The sequence below is a fragment of the Vipera berus genome (assembly GCF_964194415.1).
Source record: "Vipera berus genome assembly, chromosome: 3".
NCBI lineage: Eukaryota > Metazoa > Chordata > Lepidosauria > Squamata > Viperidae > Vipera > Vipera berus.
This window is the reverse complement of record NC_138204.1, coordinates 198,517,226-198,526,932: the sequence shown is the minus strand read 5'-3', so window position 1 is coordinate 198,526,932 and position 9,707 is coordinate 198,517,226. Positions and strand designations below refer to the sequence as shown.

The window sequence follows — 9,707 nt, the reverse complement described above, 5'->3', positions numbered from 1 at the left end:
TCTCTGTGTGTGTCTGTTTATGTGTGTATGTGCACAAGCCTGTGCCTTTTAATCAGTTTTTGACTCCAATGGACTACCGGGAGATGTCCTCGGCAAGGTTTTGTATATAGTTTGCCATTGTTTCTTTCCTGGGGCTGAGAGAGATGGACTGGCTCACGTTACACGGCCAGTTCAGTGGCTAAAGTGGGATTACAACATTGTCCTAATTGCTAGCCTTATTTTTTAACCATTTACACCAAAGGGGATCTCTCACTTTTATTCCCTTAAGAACCCCTTACAACCTCTAAAGTCCTCCTCCAGCATTTCCTCACTTTACTTTCAAAATCCAGTTAACTCTGCAGGGATCTAATTGTTTAGCTTCTTAATCCACTTCCCAAAGCAATTTTTATTTCATCAAAATTGCTCTCATTTTCTCTCTCTTTTAATCTTTAGCATCCCTTGCTCTTTCTGGTGATATTCTTTACACTTAACTTTTTTCCTTGTGTATACATTATGCATTAACTTTCTTTCAACCACATTTTTTTTCAGTATCATTCTCTTAAATGCATTTTTCCTCAACCATGTTTCCACATTTGTCCTGTCAATCATTCTTTTTCATTCTTTCCATTACTGTAACTCCATCTATGATTACACCACACAGCAATATAACTTTTTAAAACTCTATTCCAAGACATTTACACATCCTTTCCCCAACATATGCTTTCCATGCATTCTTTTGGGACAATCTGTCGTCTACTCTAATCCTTTAAAAAATGCATCAGACATCATTTCTCTACCTACAATTCTTTCGATTTCTTTCACTTCAATTTCCCCCCCCTCAAAATCTTTTAATGATATGTATCACATCCAGCTCTGGTTATCTCACTTGTACTCTTCACTAATTTTCTCAAGCTTTCATCGTGAACAGTCAAAGCATTCATACTTTTAGATTTATATAAATTCCTTTGTTATGTGTTCATAAATAAATTTGTGTTAATCTACGTACTCAAAATTAAGAGACCTATTTTTAAAGAGATGCCCACAAACCACCATTCTCCTCAGATCATTGATGGATGGATGGATGGATGGATGGATGGATGGATGAATGGATGGATGAATGGATGGATGGATGGACGGACAGACAGACAGATTCTTATAATTCATTGGGGTCATTGTTACCATAAATTGCAATGTACAGTTATTTATCAACTTACAATCACAATTGAGCCTAATTTTTTTCTTGCTAAGTGAGACAGTTGGTAAGTGAATTTTGTCCCATTTTACATTTTTTCTTGCCACAGTTGTTACTTGAATCAATGTAGTCATTAAGTTAGTATCTCAGTTGTTAAGTGAATTTGGCTTTCCCATTGACTTTGGTTGTCAGAAGGTCACAAAAGTTGATCACATGTTCCCAGGACAGAGCAGCCATCATGAATATGAGTCTGTTGGAAAGCATCTGAATTTTGACTGCAGGGATGCTGCAACTGTCGTAAGTGCGAAACATGGTCATAAGTCACTTTTTTCAATTACATTGTGACTTCAAATAGTCACTAAATGACCTGTTGTAACTGGAGGACTACCTGTACCTGTCACCAATCTATGGATTCCCATTTCCACATGGACCTCCCCCCCAAAGGACATTCATATGTCTTTCTGACATACATTTTAGTACTTTCTGTCAGAATTAACTCTGCATGTTGATTTTAATGCATTTATTCATCAACATCACTCCTCAAGAACAGACTAGCTTCATTCAGACCTATTAAATTTTTTTTCTTCCACCTAGTTTCGTAAACACGCAACACATCTATTTTTCTGTCATTTAATTTTATTTGTGAAATCATGCTCCTTTTGGAGTTTAACCTCTTTTTTCATACCAGGGAGCAATCTTCATGGTGTTCTTCTACATAGGGATTTATTTACTGAAAAAAGAGTGACTAGGTGTGGGGCTGGGGGAAGGGCAGGAGGAAAATTCTGAATTGTCAATAAGCTAAGGCTGTTTCTCTATCAAAGATCTCAGATGAAATTCTTGAAATGTAATCAGAAACTTGCCAAGAAAGATGACATTTTCAGGTTTATGTTTTCATATGTATATTTTTCCTCTGCATTTTGAAGTAGGAAAGTTGAGGTTAACCAGAGAATCATGAAAATATGAAGAATCTGCCAGACCTTGTAATTATAGCTAAGGAATTTATGGCTAATACACAAGATGAAATCAACTGCTATTATTAAAGAAACAGTATTAATGCTTACTTTTGTATGGGTTACCAAGGTGCTGTTAACACTATATATATATATATATATATATATTTGTTTTCGTAGATTCTCGCGGGTGTCTGTATGTGTAGATCTAGAGTCTCGGGTTTCTTCCCGCGTTCCTTTCATCTTCAGAAAGTTGTGGCGACGTTTCGACGAAATCCCATCCGTCATCATCAGGCCGGAGTGTTCCTCCTGCTGCTTCCAGGAGCAATGCGTGGTCTGGCTGTTCCTTTCCTTCCAACTGCCGGTGGGGCTGTGTTCTGACTGGGTGGAGGCGTGGCTGCTTTCTGATTGGGTGGGGGTGTCCTCCGATTGGGTGGAGGCGTGGTTGTCTTCTGATTGAGTGGAGGCGTGGCTGTCTTCTGATTGGGTGGATGCGTGGTTGTCTTCTGATTGGTTGGAGGCGTGGCTGTCTTCTGATTGGAAGGAAAGGAACAGCCAGACCACGCATTGCTCCTGGAAGCAGCAGGAGGAACACTCCGGCCTGATGATGACGGATGGGATTTCGTCGAAACGTCGCCACAACTTTCTGAAGATGAAAGGAACGCGGGAAGAAACCCGAGACTCTAGATCTACATATATATATATATATATATATATATATATATATATATATATATATATATATATATATATATATATATATATATATATATGTATATATATATGTATATGTATATGTATATGTATATGTATATGTATATGTATATGTATATGTATATGTATATATATATGTATGTATATATATATATATATATATATATATGTATGTATATATATGTATGTGTATATATATATATATATATATATATATATATATATGTATGTATATATATGTATGTGTATATATATATTAACATGTATACCAATGCTACTATTGAGTATTGTCAGTTTTTGTCAAAATCTTGTCATTTCTTTTTACAAAAAGAAGAAAACACGAAGAACAGTGGGGTGAGCCAGTTTTTACTCCATCTTCAGACATGGAAATTAATTTAGGCTACACACACTTTTTCAGTCCATCCTATCTCAGTGGCCTATTGTTGTGAAGAAAAATAGGAAGGAGTACTATATACTGTATGCTGCTTTGAACTCCTGAATGAAATTTGGAATGTTACTCTAATACACAAATGAAATCCTGAGGATGAGAACTTGAAGCACCTCATCTTCTTTGACTGAACACAAAATGGCACTCCAGCAAGAGTCAAAATGCTCTTCACTCTATTAATTCATCAAGCATTTTCTAAATGGTAAACAGACAGAAAGCCTCCAGTTATGTAAAGGGACTGATAGAACATTTATGAATGTTCTGCTGATGATCTGAAGCAACATGAAAGTACAAAAAGTCTTCAAAGTAATTATTCTTTTTTTCTCCCCAGGAGAGCTTGTGGTCTATGGTAAAGCATTGTCTATTTGTCCAAACTTCCTCACACAATTACTGTGGGGATAAAAGTGGGATAGAAGTATTATGTATGAAAAACGTGTCATATACAGGTGCCATTTTTGTCTTGTTTAGCGATTGTTGACAGTTAGAATGGTGATGAAAAATAACTTTATGACAATTCCTCAGATTTATATATTTATATTTATATTTCTTAAATTTTTATACCGCCCTTCTCCCGAAGGACTCAGGGCGGTGTACAGGGCAATAAATATTAAAAACAAAATACAAAAGTTAAAAAACAATTAAATAATTTATACCCAATATATACAATAGTTAAAACCATATTAAAAACCCAACCCCAAACCCATCAGACCAGGCCGGCTTGCTCAAATAAATAGATTTTTAGATCCCGCTGGAAGGAGCGAAGGTCGGGGGCCATCCGGAGCTCAACCGGAAAGCGGTTCCACAGTTCTGGTGCACCCACCCTGGGGGCCACCAGTCGACATTCTCTGATCGGTGGCACCCTGAGGAGGCCCTCTCTGTGGAAGAGCACTGGACAGAGGAAAGTTGACGCCGGCCTCAGGTGCTGCCGTAGGTAATCCGGACCCATGCCATGTAGGGCTTTGTAGGTCATTACCAGCACCTTGAATCTCACCTAGAGGGCAACCGGCAGCCAATGCAGCTCGCGGAGCAAAGGTGTAACATGGGAGTATCGGGAGACTCCAAGCACAACTCGTGCGGCTGCATTCTGCACCAGTTGAAGCCTCCGAGTGGTCTTCAAGGGCAGCCCCATGTAGAGAACATTACAGTAGTCCAAACGAGAGGTCACGAGTGCATGAGTGACTGTACGCAAGGCATCCCGGTTCAGGTAGGGCCGCAACTGGCGCACCAGGCGAACCTGGGCAAAGGCCCCCCTAGTCACAGCTCCTATATGATCTTCTAAAGAGAGCTGCGAATCTAGGAGGACCCCTAAGTTGTGCACCCTATCTACGGGGGGCAATAGCTCACCCCCCATAGCAAGAGATGGAATAATCTGAATTTCCCTGGATTTATTTAATTGGATTTGTATACTGCCCTTTCCCGAAGAACTCAGGGTGGTTAACAGGGTAATTAAAACAAGAAATACAAAAATTAAAAACAATTAAAAAGATTATAACAGTCCCTGAAAAAGTAAAAAAAACCCAATTAAAATTAGAATTAAAATTCTCAGCCTGGGCCAGAGAGCTCGAAGAGCCAGGTCTTCAGGTCCCGGCGGAATGAACGGAGGTCGGGGGCTGTCCTCAGCTCCACGGGTAGCTGGTTCCAGAGGGCAGGCGCACCCACTGAGAAGGCCCTCCCCCTGGGTGTTACGCGATGGCAATCTTTTACCGGCGGCACCCTGAAAAGACCCTCCCTGTGGGAGTGCACTGGACGAAGGGAACTTGATGCTGGCAGCAGGTGTTCCCTCAGATATCTTGGACCCAAGCCATTTAGGGCTTTATAGGTCATTACCAGCACCTTGAATCTCACCCGGAGGGCAACCGGAAGCCAATGCAGCTCGCGGAGTAGAGGTGTTACATGGGAGTATCGGGAAACCCCCATCACAACTCGGGATGCCGGCACGAACAGCCACTCAGTCTTGTCAGGGTTGAGCTGAAGCCTGTTCCTCCCCATCCAGACCCGGACCGCCTCCAGGCAACAGGACATCACGTCGAGGGCATCACTGGGGTGGTTTGGGGTTGAAATGAAAAGCTGGGTATCATCAGCATACTGATGATACCCAACTCCAAAGCCACGAATGATCTCACCCAGAGGCTTCATATAGATGTTGAACAGGAGAGGCGAGAAGAACTGATCCCTGGGGAAATCCACAAATGAGAGGCCTCAAGGTCGACCTCTGCCCCCCTGCCAACACCGACTGCGAACGTCCCAGAAGGTAGGAGGAGAACCACTGAAAAACTGTGCCTCCCACTCCCAACCCCCTGAGACGCCACAACAGGATACCATGGTCGATGGTATCGAAATCCGCTGAGAGGTCTAACAGGACTAGGACAGAGGAGTAACCCCTGTCCCGCGCCCGCCAGAGATCATTCACCAGAGCGGCCAATGCCGTCTCCGTTCTGTACCCAGGCCTGAAACCTGATTGGTACGGGTCCAGATAATCAGCTTCCTCCAAGAACAAAGGGAGCTGATGCGCCACCACGCTCTCAACAACCTTCACAAGAAAGCGAAGGTTGGAGACCGGACGAAAGTTGTTTAATACTGCTGGGTCCAAGGCAGGCTTCTTGAGGAGGGGTCTCACCACCGCCTCCTTCAAGGCGGTGGGAAAACTACCCTCACTCAAAGAAGCAGTTATCACTGCCTGGAGCCAGCCTCGTATCCCATCCCGGGCCGCATAAACCAGCCAGGAGGGACACATGTCCAATAAACACGTGGTGGAGCTCAGCTTCCCCATGATCCTGTCCACGTCTTCAGGAGTCACAGGGTCGAACTCCTCCCAGATAACATCGACAAGACTGCCCGTGTCCTCATCGTCAGACTCTGCCCAGTCAGAGTCCAAACCGGTCAGAATCTGAGCGATTTTGTCTGACAGTTATCAGCTAAACTCCTCGGCACGACCCTGCAAGGGCTCCTCCCTCACCTCCTGATTAAGGAGGTAGCGAGTTACCCTGAACAGGGCGGCCGGGCAATTATCTGCAGACGCAATGAGGGTAGCAAAGTGGGGTGAGCCAGTTATGATCTGCCTTTGCTGAACTACCAAGTTGCCAGTCTCTGAATGAAGACTACTTGTCCATCTAAGACAGGCATGTCAAACTCGCAACATCATGCAATGTATCGGAACTTTTTCCCCATTGCCTGCAATGGGGTGGGTGTGGATTTGGTATGATGCATCCGGCTCACAGGTTGGCAGTTTGACATGCCTGATCTAAGAAATGAATGAAGATATGTATGTGTTTGTATTTATTTATTTATCCATCCATTCATTCATTCACTCATTATTATTTGTATCTTGCCTTTATTATTTTTACAAAAAAGTCAAGGTGATAAACATATCTAATACATCTCTCTCCTTCTATTTTCCCACAACAACAATCCTGTGAGATGGATTGGGCTGAGAGAGAGCAAGTGACCCAAAGACTGGCCCCCTAAGACAAGATTTGAACTCACAGTCTCACAGTGTGTTAACCACTAGACCAAACTGGCTAAAATAAAACAAACATTTTATTAGAATGTTTTATCTATCCACCTAATGAGAACATGTGCAATATGCTATATATCCAAAAATGAATGAAGAAAAATAAAAAGATGCTATAGAATGTTGATTAACTTCTCTACCCAATGAAATAATACCTCTGTTGTATTTTATTTCTATCTATTGCTAATTTAATAAGCAGAATCAGTCTAATTATGTCAGAAATCAAGCCATTCTACAAATTTTCTGTAGTAGGGAAAAATGGTAATAGTGTCTCTGTACTTGTGGATAGATAGATGATACATACATATTAGGAGTATGAGAAACTGGAGAAGCACCAGATCATAAATGAGGAACTACAGAAGGTATGGAAAATAATAGCTAACACAGTCCCAGCTTGGCACTTCTGAGGAAAAATATGAGAACTCTCTGCCAGAACACTGCAGTGCTAGGAATAGCTAAAATCCTGTTCAGAACCCTCAAATCCCCAGGTCTCTTGTAGAGGACCCAGGATTGAAGAAGACACCACCCATAGGTCTGAGAAGATTGGGTTTTTTGAGTAGTAGTCTACTAATTCAATTTGACAAAGTGAATAAATAAATTCAGAATGGAAAACATTATGGACAATCCATTGCTAATAAAAATAAAACTGTGTTGATTGGGAGAAGAAATACTAACTTTTTTTAAGTTTACCATCCATGATAATCCTTTCACTGGAAGTTAACATGCAATGCTGTGTTAGGATATGCAATGCTGTGTTAGGATATGATGAATGACACAAGAAAGCCGTGGTTAGTGATAACTGTGGTATGCTATCTGGTAAACAATATAAATAAACCTATTTTTATATTATTTAGGATGGTTGACATAGGTCTCTATTTCATACAATGTTTAGAGGAGATTTTGCTAGATTATGATTTGTTGCTGCTTCAAGCTCTCCAATTATTGCAACAAAATTATAACAACTTGCTGCAATACATCACAGTCATTTTTGAACTATAGTACCCAGTCCTGGTCTCAATGGGATTGAGATTGAATCAGTGGATTGAAGTGGATTCTGACCAGGGCTTGAGAAAAGGTGTTTTGTTTTTTTTTCCTAAAGAAGAAATCAAAAGCATTTTTCTTATTATGGATAATAGTTGAATAACCTTCTCACATTTTCAAACAAGCTGCTTTAAATTTTAGGGCTCATTTTTATGCATGCATTGCAATGGGATAAGAATTATGTAAATACAAAAGAAAATAATCAAAAGACTGTTGACAATAAGGGGATTAAAAACATGCAAGTTTTAGTAGGCTTTTAATGTGGCAGGTGTTCTCATGTTCTTGCCAGGGTCAAAGAGACATCATGACACTCTTTATTATAGACATCATTGAAAGAAGCACTTGAAGAGCTTGTGGTGTGTTAGGGAATTTGTTCCCACTCATTGAAAAGGAAGGGAATTAAACAATCCACTCCGGGATGGTTATGCGTAAAGAGTTACCAATTATCTGTAATATTATCATTGTTAAAATCCCTGTGCATCCTCTTGTTCACAGCATAATGAGACAGCCATTCTGGAAGATGAGCTGGGGGGCATGGGGATAGAACGGTTTCCTTGGTGATGGAAATGACTGTAAATTAGAGCTCTCACATGTCGGAAATTGCATTATTTTATTTCCACAATTCATATATCATTTTCTTCCAAAAGAGGTCTGTGCCATCATACGGTTTAGCACTTAGTGAATGAAGAGAATTGAGTTGTGTGTGTCTGTGCAAATGGATTTTCTCAATCTATAGGTATAATATTGCAGTCTTATCTTTAGTTTATGTGTATTAACTTGAGTTTGTGGGTGAAGAAGTTAGCATTTGTGATAGCCATTTCTAATACATTTAACTGTAAGTGGCTGGTAAACTGATGGTAGAAAGGTGAGTAGATGACCCCCTACACACATACATTTAAGAATACAGCTCATCTACATGAAGGATAATCACACTACTCCTGGACAATTAAAATGGAGGTAGATTTGCCTACTCCTACATCAGATAGATATAAAGGTTCCAACAGGAATGGCAATAAAGCCTTTTATATATTTCTCTCCTTAATCCAGTTTTGGAGAATTAGCTCAAACATTGACCACTGGTTCAGCATGGTAGGATTAATTGGCATTTAATGTGACCAAGGAAGATGTTGAGGTACAGTGTCTGAATTAAAGCTGTTAGGCTTTTAAATGGGACATAATCTTATGCAGAATTGACTTGGGAGACCGGTGTGTGGTGTAGTTGGTTCACATGGTGTGGTAGGATGGAGGGTTTGTTGTCACTGTGTGTTGGGGGGAGAGAGCAGGGGGGGGAGGCTCAGTTAATCTCAATGTACACATGTTGTACTTTGACAATAAAGGTTTATATTATATATTATTTATGGGAAGACTTGTTATTTTGCCTATTGTGTGCTATTACAATAAGAAGGCTGCAGAGGTATTGTGAAGAAATAGCCATCTAGTTGAGTTTTCACAGATAGCTGGAGAAAGAGAGAGTAGATAGGGTTGGAACCCCCCCCCCCCATCTCTAGGAAACTCCCTGTAGGTGTGATGGAATGTGACTGCCAGGATGTCTTCCACATCTCAATGTATGCAGACAATAGTTATGCTTCAATGGACTCATTGGTAGTTTTAAGCCAGAATGGAGCTGCTTTGGGCAAAGAGTAAAATACATATTGATAAGAGAACCCCTATATTAAATTAGGTTTGTGTTATTTGCTTGCTGGTTTTAATCATCACCACCATCATCATTAGCCATTGGAACCACAACTAAGGAAGAATATCTAAAGCAAGTATGTGGAATTTTACTGGACTTGAGTTTATTTTGTCAGCATCAGTAGTCTGGGGAAAAAAAGAGAGCAAGGTCAGATTAATTTAAATTAATTTAAAATGGTA

The 9,707-nt window shown here is 40.6% G+C and overlaps 1 protein-coding gene across 1 annotated transcript in view; it reads left to right on the top strand.

Moving 5' to 3' along the window:
• Positions 1-9,707, top strand: part of CSMD3 (CUB and Sushi multiple domains 3) — a gene marked incomplete at its 5' end in the record, with an annotated part of 687,334 nt that overhangs the window by 600,296 nt on the left and 77,331 nt on the right. The gene's annotated exons all lie outside the window — the stretch shown is intronic.